Source organism: Mesoplodon mirus (genome assembly GCF_964341445.2).
Source record: "Mesoplodon mirus genome assembly, chromosome: 5".
NCBI classification, from domain to species: Eukaryota; Metazoa; Chordata; class Mammalia; order Artiodactyla; family Ziphiidae; genus Mesoplodon; species Mesoplodon mirus.
In genome coordinates this window covers 124,193,138-124,207,992 of record NC_138980.1, presented here as the reverse complement: position 1 = coordinate 124,207,992, position 14,855 = coordinate 124,193,138, and the positions used below count along the sequence as shown (strand labels likewise).

Here is a 14,855-nt window from a genome sequence, read left to right as displayed (position 1 = left end):
CAAACTGAAAGTGGAGAAATAGTTATGATTCTTAATACTGTATTCCTTAGAATCTGAGTATCTCAGTGAATGAAATGTTCTTAGAAGTGTTTTAGGGAATATGCTGTTACAGATATATGTTATTGTATAACAAACTACCCCAAAACTTAGTGGCTTTAAACAAAACCCATTTTATTATACCTCACATTTTTGTGGGTTAGGAATTTGGACCGGGCTTGGCTGGGTGATCCTTCTGTTCTTTGTGGTGCCATCAGCGGTCACTCAGTAGTGTTTGGCTGGCAGATGGACTGTTCTCGAGGGTCCAAGATGGCTGCCATCCTGGCAGGGCTCAGCTGGGACTGTGGAGGATCGCACCTACTTGTGACCTCTCTAGCATGGCATTCTCAGGGGAGTCAGACTTAGATGGTCGCTCAAGGATCCAAGAGCAAGTGTTCTAACGAGCAAGGTCTACACGACCTTTTATGACCCAATATTGCAAGTCACACAGCATCACATCTGTCATACTCTGTTGGTCAAGTGGCTACCCAGAATCAAGGAGAGGCAACATAGACTTCACCTCCTGATGGGAGGAATGTTGAGGAATTTGCAGCCACCTTGTATAATCACATGCACAAAGGAGACGGCTCTATTCTGTTCCATGTTAGAAATTCATTTTGTGAGCCACGGCTTAGTAAATTAATTTCCTTCCGTTAGCCGTTTTTCGGAGTGCAGTGTGTCCAAACCATCGTTCTCACCATTTGGAGGTGTGTACTAGAGGCTCCCAGTCTTTCAGAGTTTCAAGTCCAGTGTAAAAAAATAGGTGGATTGACATAGGGAAACCAACGTTTTAGTTTGCTAGGGAAGGCCATTAAAAAAATAATAACAGCACAGGGAGATCAGCTCGGTGCTGTGTGACCGCCTGGAGGGGTGGGATAGGGAGGGTGGGAGGGAGGGAGATGCAAGAGGGAAGGGGTATGGGAACAGATGTATATGTATGACTGATTCACTTTGTTATAAAGCAGAAACTAACACACCATTGTAAAGCAATTATACGCCAATAAAGATGTAAAATAATAATAATAATAATTGCAACAACACACACTACTCATTATACTGTCACTTCATAAAACAAAAGGCGTGTTCACATCAAAATAACAGGAAGGACATATGCTTAATAAATGACCTTCAACTTGAATAAATTTATCTTTATGAAAAAAGCATACTATTTTCCTTATTTTTCTCATTTCACTGTAGGCTGGTGGAAACTTTCTCATGAAGTCTGTTCTCTAGATGTGCATTTGGGAATCACTCTTCTAGACAAGATTCTCAAGTGTGCCATTCATCACATTTTCTTAGGACATTCAAGGTCTTATGGTTAGCATTTCAGATTTACATTAGTTCCATCAATTGCACAGCTGTATCTGAGAGGTACTAGGGTTTGAGTTAAACCACCTATGTTAAATTCAAGTGAAATTAGCTAGGTTTTACTGATTATTTAACATGTGTGTAGAACAATATAGTCTCATGGAGTTTCAGAATAAAATGCTGTAAGATTTGTTACCTATCAGAGGTCAAATTGCAGATTAGTTCTAGAGGTAAGACTGATGCACATGAAATACTGACAGAAGAATACAATTCAGAATGTGGGTGAGACTATGTAGAAGTTACTCATGAAAACTAAAGTAGTTTGGGGCGTTCTCACAAAGAATGTGGAGGCAAATTTCAAGGTACAGGATTTGGATGAAAGGCAAGAGAAAGATACTTCAGGTAAAGTTAAGTGGATAAGGGTTCAAAGATAAGAATGACTATGATGCGTTTAGGGGATATTGAGGGATTGGGGGGTAGGTCGATTTTTAACATGCCTTGTCTTAGAGGAGAAAATAAAATGAATTCAACATTCTTTGGGGTTTTTTTTTCTTGTTTTTGAGACATAATATAATAATTGACTAGAATTCCTACTTTTTTCTTACTCTCAGAGTGATCACATTTTTTCCTTCCTAATCTGAGAAGCAGATGGCTAACTGCTCATGCTAAGCCCAAATCATTTATAATCATAACAAGAATAATCAGCCACTAAATAACAGCTTCAGTACTATGGATCAACACCTGACTCTCTGGGTGACCTTCCCTGAAACACCCAAGTGTACTTCTGACAGTTTGGGTTGAGGAACCTTTGTGTGATGTTTCATCCCTCATGACAAAATAAATCTCAAGTGTCAAAAAGTGCTGCCCTGAATTCACCTCCGCTTCGCCAGCAGTAGTGGACTAGGACTAATGTTCATTAGTCCAAGGCCAATCCCGATATTTATTCACTCATCTTCCTGGACTGACAGCTTAGGTACTTGCCTATTTGAGGAAACAAAAGGTCATGTCGGAGCATCAGAAATCGACTACTGAATTTTCTCTTTAGATCTTTATTGGAGTCGATTACGATCTAGTCTGGTTTTTATTTTGGTATCTGCCACCTAAACTTAAACCAACAGCAACAAAGAAAATGTACACATAATTTTCCAAGAGAGAGTCTTGGAGGACTTGTGTGATCATTTTCATCAATATTGACGAAGCACAGTGTGATCTTTGAGTCCATTTTCAGACCAATTTTCCTGCCGTGCACAGTCACGTCCCCAGAGTCTAGAAATGGCCTGAGATAAGCTACAGGAGTTTTTCTCTTGCAGGCCTTTCTGTTGCTTAAAATATCAAAAGATGTAACGTGGACATCGTTGAAAAATTATTTTCTTGTTCTGTTCCTCTAAGATACTAGTTCCTTTTGGATTTTTATGCTTTATTTGTTCACTGTGCTGATATACAAGAGACATCTCTGAAAAAAAATCCTTTTATTGCTTGCAATTATGCTTAAACTTGAGATTAATAAATTTCTCATAAGCCTGGTTTTCAAGGATTTTCTGGAAATAAGGCACATGATAAGTACTCTTCTTCCTAAATAGCCCACTCTTTTGTAACAGAAGCCCTTTGCTATTCTCTGTTACGTTTGTGGCTCTGGTTTCAGGGCAATGGTGTCCATATTAGCGTGCTTGATGTTTTTCTTCTGTCACTTTTCACTGCTCTCCCGTGCTGGTGCGTTTGTTCTAGTTTTTCTCTCAGTCCAGCAACGTTGTGCCCCTTTGCTCCCGTGATCGGCACTTGTCCTAGCTTCTCCCGCTGCCTCTGTGTCCTCACTGCTTCCCTGCTTTAGTCTCCTGTCCCCTGCTTTCATCATTACTGCTGCGCTGAGATTGTCCCTTTAGAGACCACTGGTGACCTCTTCCAAGACAAGCCCAAGGCTTTTCTAGGTTCCCAGCACGGCTCCTGGCAAACTTTTGCTCAAAGCAGGGGTCTGCCCACTATAGCCCACAGGCTGAATCTGGCCCTCTGCCTGTTTTCGTCAATAGTTTTATCGGAACACGGCCCTGCCCATTTACTTACATGTTATCTATGGCTGCTTTGGTGTTGTAACATCAGAGTTAAGTAGTTGAAATGAAGCAAGTGGCATTAATACCCAACTTGGGAACCAACCCATCAGTGGCTCCCCTTGTCTATGTTATTAATTAAAATTGGGATTGACGGGGCTTCCCTGGTGGCACAGTGGTTGAGAGTCCGCCTGCCGATGCAGGGGACACGGGTTCGTGCCCCGGACTGGGAAGATCCCACATGCTGCGGAGTGGCTAGGCCCGGGAGCCATGGCCGCTGAGCCTGCGCGTCCGGAGCCCGTGCTCCGCAACGGGAGAGACCACAGCAGTGAGAGGCCCGTGTATCACCCCCCCCGCCAAAAAAATTGGGATTGACTAATATGTATAAAATAGATAACTAATAAGAACCTGCTGTATAAAAAATAGAATTCAAAAATGTAAAAAAAATATTGTTTTGCCTTGTTATTTAAGGATTTTCTCTATCCAGCTTAATTGTACTTCTCACACATCCAATCCAGCCACTTTAACTAGGCTGCTTACCCTGCTCACCTTCCAACCTACTCGTGCTATTTCCCACTCCAGACCTTCCCCAGTGCTGTTGTACATGTCTGAGTGTAAGCAAACATGCCATTCTGCCCATCTCCTTATTCATATTCTTCTTGGGGTTTTTTTGAGGCTCAACTCAAGCCCGGCTTCCTTCATGAACTATTTCCTGATAATCAGCTATATTGATCATCGCTTCATGGATTTGCATCTACTGCCCTGTTCTGCCCTGTTACACATGATGCTGTGAGGGTTACTGATGTGAACTTCTTCCTCACATGTTTAAGACGTTGGCCCTGTCACGGCTGCCCCCGTCTTGGACGCCTTCTCTTTATTAATTTTATTGTGACCTGTCCCAAGCCCGACTCCCCAGTGTCGGTTCCCACTCTTCCTTGCCTCACCCCTTAGTTTACAAGAAGTGTGGGCCCTGACCCTCTTCTCCAAGTCTACCACGCCCCAGCCTTAGATCAGGCTGCCTTCATTCCCTCCCTGGGCTACTTCTCAGTGATATTTCAACAGCTGGTTTCTTTCCAGGGCTGGGACCAGGGTGAGGAGAGTGAGGTGCCTAGAGCACAAATTTAAGGAAGCACTCATTCTCAGGGTTGTGCAAATGCAGAGTTAGCGCTTGAGAGTGAGTGCTTCCTTAAATTTTGGGCTCAGGGCACCTCAGCACTTGATTGCCTCACCCTGGTTTGGGCCTTCCCCTCCCCTCCCCTCTCCTCTCTCTTTCCCTGCTGCAGTTTATCCTCCACAGGGCTGCTGAAATGGTCTTTTCAGGTGTGGCTGATGTTCAGTATGTTTTTGAGTTTCCCAAAGGATAAAGGCCAACCCTTTGGGTGGACTTCAATGTGTCTTCTGGCCTCATCTCTCGCCACACTCTCCTCTGCACATGAATTCTGCGGTCCATCCATCCTGAACCACCTAGAGGCCCCTTAGTGTGCTGTGCTTTGACACACCTTCAGAACTTTGAACTGAATCTTCTTCCCTCCCCTGGAATTTTCCCCTCTTACTTAGAGAATTCTTTTTCATTGTTCAAAACTCAGCGTGATCCACATTACCTTCTATGGGGAGCTTTCCAGATTCCCTGGAATTAATTAAGTCGCTCCTTCCTTTTCCCCCTTAAGCATAATGTACTCACCTTAATTATAGCATGTGTTTCATTTAATGGTAATTAATTTTTTGCATGTTTTAATCTCCCAAGAAACCAAAGGTTCAGAGCCCAGGGCTTCATATTAGAATAGTTTGGGGAGTTTTTTTAAAAGTACTGTTGCCTAAGCCCTACCCCAGAACCAGAACCTCTGGGTGTGGCCCGGGCATCAGTGTTCTTTTCCCTAAAGCTCCCAGATAGTCTGATGTGCAGCCATGGTCTGAAACCACCACACGTGGCTGTGAGCTGCCAAGAGGGAAGGCCTTGTCCCTTCCCTGTTTGCGGACCTCTCCTCCCTCCCCTTTCCTCATACCATAGAGATGCCTGGCTTTCCGCAGGAGCTCAACTAAGAGCTGTGGAATGAATGATCACCTGCTTCATTGGTTGACTCAGTGATGGGCTATTGAAGAAAGGGCTCTCCCTTAGCACAGGCCTGGGAGTGGGGGAAGTCTGCGGAGACAGGGATCCCACTGGTGTAGAACTGATGTGTGATATCCGTGGTGCACCACAAAGTGACTCGCTGTAATGCTCTTAATTCCCAAGACTTGTTTCTTTATTGCTTTGCAAACGAAGGGGGCTATAATTGCCCTTTTTGGGGACTGCAGAGCCATACATGCAAAAATATTTTTTATGCAAAAGTATTTAAATATCTCTTTCCCTATCCAGTGGGCATGCTGTATACTGGCCATTTGAGGAAAGATTTTAGAAAATAGATTGGGCTTTCTTTTCAAGAGTGTCCTTCTGCATTTGACTCATGAATTCAGTGGATGTGTCCTTGGGCCTTCATAGGCTGTTTGGTGCCCAGGTGGACTTAAGCAACAAGTGGTAATTATCCTTGATATGGCATTACCTGCCTACACAAGCAGCTACATCAGTCTCTGCCTGGACCGACAGACTTAAATGTCAGACTTTCCAAATGTAAAGTCAGAGATGTGCTGTAGACTGTGCCTAATATTTATAGTTCCTTCTGGCAAAGGTGAGCTGACTTTTGTTGCATATGTTCTCTATTGCAAATTAGAGTTTTGGTTTTTTTCATTTGTCCATGTGCCTTTGATATTAGTACTTTCTTTACTTTTATTTGATTTTCCGAAAGTCCACAGATGCATTTGAACACAAAATGGCCCTTACCTGTGGCTAGTAAAACTGGTAGTAATTGGAAAAACTCAGGGGTTGGTCTTAGGAGAAGCATATTGATTATTTACTTAGTTTCAAGTTGCAAAAGAATAAGTCTTTGAGATTTAAAAAATTAGATTAGGGCTCCCCTGGTGGCGCAGTGGTTGAGAGTCCGCCTGCCGATGCAGGGGACATGGGTTCGTGCCCCAGTCCAGGAAGATCCCACATGCCGCAGAGCGGCTGGGCCCCTTGAGCCAGGGCCACTGAGCCTGCGGCGGGAGAGGCCACAACAGGGAGAGGCCCGCGTAACGCAAAAAAAAAAAAAAAAAAATTACACTTCCAGAGCTGTTTCAGGTGGCTTCTATTCAGCACTTGAGCTGAGGGAGGCCAAAATCTGTCATTTTACTTCCACACCACTCCAGAGCCCCTCCCCTTTTTCCTGTTGCCTGTTTTCCATCACCATTTTGTTCTCCCCTTTCTCTCTTTCCCTCACACCAATAGTTATATTAGTTGTTGTTTCTTTATTGAACAACTGTGTTTCACACAGTGCTTAGTGCTTTAACCCATTTAATCCCTCAAAGACCCTGTGAGGAGGTATTCCTATTAACCCCATTATACAGAGGAGAAAATTGAGGCATAAAGAAATAAAGCAACTTACCCAGGATCAAACAACTAGTAAATGGTAAAGCAAACATTCATATCTAGTCCGTGTGTTTCAAGAGCCTGGGCTCTTAACTATTTGCTGCTTGATGCAAGGTTCAGAGTGGTAAACAGTAGTGGAATGAAGATGAAGGATATTGCATTTGGTTAAAAAACAACAACAACAAAGTTTTTCTGCTTCCCCCATCTCAACCCCTATTGCTTTAATAATGGGTCCACTTCTCAGCACATTCAATGGAAGAATCCGATAGAATAAATACTGAACTTGAGATTTTATGTCATTATTTCTAATTCAAGTACATAATTTGAAAACAGTAAGAAAGAGAAATAGCAAGTTGTAGATAAAGAGGAAGATGCTGCAGCCTTCTTTGAACTGAGTGGGTGCAAGGGCAGGTGGGGAGGCACAGTGGTCCCTGGAATCAGCCTCTTACAAGCTGCAGTAGGGTCTGGCTGAGGGATGGCCACACTCATAGCTCACCATTTTGGGGGTCTAGGAGCAGCGACCATAAGACAGCAGCTGTGAAAGCTTCCACATCAGTGGGTGGGTGGAGAGGATCCATAAGAGGCCAGCAAGGGAGATAAGTCCCCCTCCTCCCCCAGACAGACAGAAGAGAGAGGCTGGTTCAGTTTTATGGGGCTGACTATCACCTACCATTTGACACAGAGGAAGCTGAAAGACTAGCCTGACAGCTTACAACTAGTTCTAGGGAGAGTAGAACTAGTCCTGGATATCTTGGCCCTCATTCCAGGGATTTTTCCAGTACACAGTGGGGAAAAAAAGGAATCTTTGAGGAAATGGGGGAAAGGAAGATAGTGAGTGCTGCAACTGATCTTAAGGAGATGCTGTTTTAGTGTTGCCTTTAGTGATAAGATGAACCACTTGGTGCGTAATTGTTGTCTCTTCCAGTGGCTATGCAAACCTGATTTCTTTAAGCACAAAGCATGTCTTCAGGGGCCCTCTGAGGCAGGGTAAACACCCCATTATGTAATTAAATCCAGACTGGTAATTGGTCAATAAATGGAAAATTTGGTAAAAGCAGGAAACCATGCAACATAAGCGTAGGGACTTAAGCACTGTGTTTTAACATATGGGCTTGTATTCATTCGACCCTCTTCTAGTGCAGGAGTAAAGATGCCCTTTGAATAGGGAGCTTCAAACCTAAAGTATCCCATTGTCTTTCCTGCATCTCCATAGCCACCATGTGACTTTGATTTTCAGTTTTAATTTCTTTAATATGCCACCATCTAAGCATAGACTCTTTGATCTTTATGATTTTTCTCGGTCTTTTACAGTTGGGTTGCTCACATTTATTTAATAAATTTTATTTAATGTAATTTATTTAATTTAATAAATGTTATTTACTATTTATTTAATATTTATTTAATATACAGATGTTTAAGACATTTATTTAATAAGTGTATTATTTACTTTTGTAACCCATCTTCCCCAAGTCTTTCTCTTTTTTGTTTATAAATTTATTTTTATTTATTTATTTTTGGCTGTGTTGGGTCTTTGTTGCTGAGCGTGGGCTTTCTCTAGTTGGGGCGAGCGGGGGCTAATCTTTATTGTGGTGCACAGGCTTCTCATTGCAGTGGCTTCTCTTGTTGCAGAGCACGGGCTCTAGGAACGCGACCTTCAGTAGTTGTGGCACATGGGCTCAGTAGTTGTGGCTCATGGGCTCTAGATTGCAGGCTCAGTAGTTGTGGTACACGGGCTTAGTTGCTCCATGGCATGTGAGATCTTCCCGGACCAGGGTTCAAACCCACGTCCCCTGCATTGGAAGGCAGATTCTTAACCACTGCACCACGAGGGAAGTCCCACCCAAGTCTTTCTTAAGTTAGTTTTCGTAGGAGTAGCTCCCATTCCTTTCACACTCATATCATTATTTATGTGACTGATGTTTAATTGGATACATAACTAATAAGAGCAGAACTCACATAAGCAGGTTGGATATAAGCCCAGTAAGCCTAAAGCCCTTACTGGAAGCAGAGGGAAGATGGTAAATAATTCTCAGTGTGTTTGTGGGAGGGTTGGTTAATCCATTGAGTTGGTTAAGTAAGAATTGGCTAAGTAGGTTTCTACTATGGGTGTAACACAAGCTGATGGTAGAAAACCCTATCTTTGGGACAATAAATGCACCTGCCTCTTGTGTAATATCTAAAAAATAATGAGCATGATTTAGGAAATAAAGCATTTTTTCTCAATCCTATGAATATGATAGATGATATTATATTATTCTTTTCAACAACCATCTCCAGAAGTGTCATTGTTATTCTTAAAGATTTATTTTTGACTTAAAATTTTATTTTAACCTAAGAAAATCCCCTTATAAAAGGTGAGTGTGAGCATTGCTGCACGGAGATTATTTATCATTGAATTCAGAACACTATCACGGAATTTTTTTTATTGAAAATCAATCTGTAAATAAATGGTGGGATGAATTATAGGATAATGCATTAGCCACGGATAACTGAAGTGCTTAGAACAATTTTTAAAAAAACTATTGGCTAAAATTATTATGAGAAAAAACACTCTATTCTGTTTCTTAAAATTGTTCTGTTTAGTTTAAATGTGGTTTAAAATTCTACGGGGAAAAGACGTGTGCCCCCTTAGGGATTGTCAGAAAGAATCAAAAGCAGCTTAGCAAGGAGACAGAAATGGAAATGTGATATTTGTCAGGGGAAAGAAGGGTACGATTAAATAAAATGGAATCAGCTCCCATGTTAGAAAATCCCTTAAGGGGGAAGTGATGCTCGAGGCCTCTTTCTGTCTTCTGAGAAACCTGGACCGAGAGGCTGGCTGGCCAAGGGTGTCCTGAGCCCCAGCTGTGGTAGGAGGAGAGTGAGTTTCAGGTCACATTTATTTCTCAGGGCAAGCTCAACTTCCTGACAGCCCAACTGAATTAAAGTCTTCATTAGATTCACGAAAGGATCTGAGAATCACAGCCTGGCCTCTCTCTGCACTGGAGGTCTGTCTCTAGCTGGTGTAAAGAAAGTAGGTCCTAGGAGAAGCACAGAGTTTCTGCTTGCCCTTAGGAGATCTCCAACTCATGTAGGGAGATCTTGCTTGTTCTGTGTCTTTGGAATTAAATATTCTGTAGCCTGCATCTCCCCCCGCCCCTCAAATATGTATTAGACAAATACAAACTTTAAGTAAAAAAAAGGGGGGGGGGCGTGGTTAGAGCACGCCAGCCTAAAAAGTGCTTTTGGATTCTAAAGTGCACACAGATCACGTGGGAACCTTATTCAAATGCAGATTCTGAGTCTGTAGGTCCGGAGCGGAGCCTTAGAGTCTGCATTTCTAGCAAGTTCTCCCCAGGATGCCAGTGCTGCTGGTGCAGGAGTCATACTCTGAGGAACGAGGACCTAGAAGACCTGATTTCAAGTACCGGCTTCTCTCACCCTCAATTTTTCCTCTTGTAAAATAAGGGACTTTGGACTAAAATACTTTTAAATTCTGACCATCAGCAGCATCATGAGGAATAAAGAACAGAGAAGGCTGGTCCATGGTAAGAGCTTATCCCTGCTCTCAGTCTTCAAGGACTCCCCATCACAACATCGTAAAGACAAAATGGAAACATGAAAACAAACGAGGCAAGGATCCAGAGTGTTTCCACTTTTATTCACATCATGACTTTGCCAACATTCAAAGGTTTGGTTTTAATCAGATTACATGATGAAGAAATGAATTTTCTAATTCAGCTGTTTGTCTCAAATCAGCTATCGGGTAGCCTTAGTTCTCTCCATAGCATGCCCAATGGAAGAGTCTAATTACCAATAGAAATCCCATGTAGGCGCAAAAGGTTATTACGTTTGGATCTGAAACGTATTTTTAGCCAGAGTTGAAGTGAGATACAGCTTGATACTATTTTTTTTCTAAACCTGTCCGTTGTGGAGGAATTTAATACTACCTTGCAATGTTTCTTTCTTTTTTTTTTTTTTTTGCGGTACGCGGGCCTGTCACTGCTGTGGCCTCTCCCGTTGCGGAGCACAGGCTCCGGACGCGCAGGCTCAGCGGCCATGGCTCACAGGCCCAGCTGCTCTGCGGCATGTGGGATCCTCCCAGACCGGGGCATGAACCCGTGTCCCCTGCATTGGCAGGTGGACTCTTAACCACTGCGCCACCAGGGAAGCCCTGAAATGTTTCTTATCCTTCAGAATTCTCTCAGATGTTCCCTTCTCAGCAAAGCCTCTTCAGAGGCCACAGTCAGAATTAGTAGCCAACTCCCAGCCCTCTGCTCGCAGTTACGCCTCCGTTGGAGTACACGCTTCGCAGCTGGGCTCATTCTCTTATGGGCCTGTGTCTCCCTCCCTGAATTATGAGCTCCTTAAGCCATCTTGATGGAGCAGAAAGGGAGTTCAGGGACTTGGAGCCCAGGTTCCTGAGTGCACTGTTCTGTCCTGATCGTGTGTCCCCAGGAGGCCATGGAAGGTTCTGCCCCGCTCTGTATTGGCCCTGTGCAGTGGGGCTGTGGGACGTGTTGTGTGAAATAATGGGTTTGAAACTGTTTCACTTCTCTCCTGGCTTAGAGCAGGCATCAGACGAAGGTTTGCTAACTTTTCCCTTCCCTAAGGTCAGGGATCACGACTTATAAATCCCTGTATTTCTAGCACTTCAGGGAAAGTCACGTATAGCGGGTGCTCAATAAATTCTTTAAAATTGAATTTAATAGACTTGCTTTTTAGGGAGATTGGGTGTATTTATTTTAGGCCTGGAAATAATAGCGATGGGAGAAATAACTGTTTGGTTTTCCCCTATTCGCTGATGGTGAATGCTTTTCTGAAACATATGAAATGTATTTTGAAGAAGTAATTAAAATTCTGAAGGAGATTTATTCCTGGTTTGCTTAGTTTAGAAATTCTAAACACAAGAAGTGAAAAGATAAACACTGCATAGGAAAAGAGAAACTATATTTAACAGGCAATTCCTGTAGGATATCCTTTTTTATATATGTATAAGCTTTCTGGAAGAATTAGAAAAAATTTTGACAATAGTTACCTTTGGGAAGAGGATCAAGGGTGGGGGAGAAGACTTTTATTTTCATTTTATACATTTCTACGTGGCTTGAATTATTGGCTATGTAGGCATATTTGGGAGATTTTATATATATATATATATATACACACACACACACACACACACCTATGGGGGAATTGAATGATGGGCCATTTTTATTTTACTCTTTTATATATTAAAACTCTTCATAAGTATTATCTTTAAATTTTATTTTCAAGTGGCTTAAGTACAAGGTGCTAATAATAAATGAGGGTTTTCTGCCCCTTGTCAAGCCACTAAGCCATCTCCAACACAGGAGTCAAGGGCAAGCTCAGCTCTCTCAGCCTTTACTACCTCTGAGGTTTAAGAAGCTCCCGGGGTGGGGCTGTGTCCTCATGCTACTTCTGGGTGAGGGAAAGGTGACATCCAGTTATGAGCCCTTAAAGTGCTGGAATCATCAGTTCGTAAAGCTCTGATCTGGCTTAGCAATGACACGGCTGCAGGTGACTGCCTGGAAGAAGGCGATGACAGGATATGGAGACCTGCCCAGCAGAAGCGTCATCCCTCCTGCACCAGAAAAGCAAGGGAGTTATAGTACCTCCTTTGGAACATAGCGCAGGAGCCTATTCTTTCTAGCAAGCGATTGGATTTTCATTTTTGTTCTGGCACCACCCAGCTGTTTGCAGCATCAACTCTCTTACCTCCCTGACCAAGAGTCAGGAATGTGTCCATCTGGAATATCTGAGAATGAGTAGCGCATCCCTTGCCACGTGCTCAGGGAGGACAAAGCCGCATGTCCCCCTAGCTCCCATCTGTCATTTTCTGCTACCCCAGACTTAACTCTTTTTTTTTTTTTACATCTTTATTGGAGTATAATTGCTTTACAATGGTGTGTTAGTTTCTGCTTTATAACAAAGTGAATCAGTTATACATATGTTCCCATATCTCTTCCTTCTTGTGTCTCCCTCCCACCCTCCCTGTCCCACCCCTCTAGGTGGTCACACAGCACTGAGCTGATATCCCTGTGCTATGTGGCTGCTTCCCACTAGCTATCTATTTTACGTTTGGTAGTGTATATATGTCCATGCCTCTCTCTCGCTTTGTCACAGCTTACCCTTCCCCCTCCCCATATCCTCAAGTCCATTCTCTAGTAGGTCTGTGTCTTTATTCCTGTCTTACCCCTAGGTTCTTCATGACATTTTTTTCCCCTTAAATTCCATATATATGTGTTAGCATATGGTATTTGTTTTTCTCTTTCTGACTTACTTCACTCTGTATGACAGACTCTAGGTCCATCCACCTCATTACAAATAGCTCAATTTCGTTTCTTTTTATGGCTGAGTAATACTCCATTGTATATATGTGCCACATCTTCTTTATCCATTCATCCGATGATGGACACTTAGGTTGTTTCCATCTCCGGGCTATTGTAAATAGAGCTGCACTGCACATTTTGGTACATGACTCTTTTTGAATTATGGTTTTCTCAGGGTATATGCCCAGTAGTGGGATTGCTGGGTCATATGGTAGTTCTATTTGTAGTTTTTTAAGGAACCTCCATACTGTTCTCCATAGTGGCTGTACCAATTCACATTCCCACCAGCAGTGCAAGAGTGTTCCCTTTTCTCCACACCCTCTCCAGCATTTATTGTTTCTAGATTTTTTGACGATGGCCATTCTGACTGGTGTGAGATGATATCTCATTGTAGTTTTGATTTGCATTTCTCTAATGATTAATGATGAGGAAACAGACTTAACTCTTAATTCTATGTGAGGGTGGTGCCCAGGGAGAAGGCACCTCAGAGACCTTTGAGGTACTGCTTTCAATTTTAGATGTTACTGCCACATAGGAGCCTGGACAAACTGGGATGTTTTCACAGGAGGGCAGCCAGGTTGGCTAAAGGAGTGATAAGCACATTGTACAAAGAGCTGCTGTTGGACTGGGATGTAGTTGCCACTCACTTTTCTGTGGTCAAATCATTAACGTCCCTATACCTCAGCTTCCCTACCAACGAACCGTGCTCCCAGAGTGTTAACCTCAAAGGGTGGTCGTGATGTTAATTCATGCAAACGTTTAGAACTGGCAAGGGTTCCGCAAGTGCTAGGGACCATTTTTTGTTCCTGGGGCTGGAGCTACAAGAAAGATTCCCAAGTCTTTTGACGACAGAAGCCATGGGCCACTCCTGATGGATGGAGCTCACTTTCTGATTTGTAGGCATTTTTAAAGACAGACATTATCGTAAAGCAGCTTAGCTACTGATTATTCTTCTGAGAGGCATGAGTGGCAAACTCAAGCCTCTTAGGCTATAAATAAGAGATATGCTGCATATGCATTTCCCTGGGTGAATCTGTCTGCTTTGGGGATTCCTTTGCCTTGTGCTGATACATTCTTTAAATTGTCTTCCGGCCATGCATTGGGCCTCATGATATGAGTAATCTCTCTTTATTGAGAAGGATGATCTGTGTATGGTCAGCCCCATAGTATGGAGAAAAATATGCCACCCCCAGCCAGGCAAAGGATGACCACCCACCTCTTTGCAGTATCCCAGTCTAAATAAAAAACAGCTTCTGTTTTGTCTTATTGTATAATTGCTCCAACATTCGCCATTCACTGTAGCTGTCTGTACTGGACTATCTGCAAAGCAGCATCTGCAGACTTTGCCAAATGTTCTCCTTCTGGGTCTCATATTAATTCATTAACTCTGTTAAGCAAACGATTTCTGGTGAATGTTTAAGTAGAATATTTCCCTGACTAATCTAAAGCAATAATTAAAGCACTGTTTTTTAGCTTGTGACTCAGATGCTGCTGAGTATCTTGAACATGCCTTTGAGAAGGAACTAGTCAAATGGTGCTTTGGTGAAGCAAAGGAAAAAGTAGAAATGGATAAAATATGGCAGATTTTTTATTTATTTTTATTTTTATTTTTTTATTATTTGTGTGTGTGTGTGGCACGCGGGCCTCTCACTGTTGCGGCCTCTCCCGTTGTGGAGCACAGGCTCCGGACGCACA

At 42.8% G+C, this 14,855-nt stretch overlaps 1 protein-coding gene across 1 annotated transcript in view; it reads left to right on the top strand.

The window, feature by feature from the left end:
* Positions 1-14,855, top strand: part of SV2C (synaptic vesicle glycoprotein 2C) — a 215,456-nt gene that overhangs the window by 82,806 nt on the left and 117,795 nt on the right. The gene's annotated exons all lie outside the window — the stretch shown is intronic.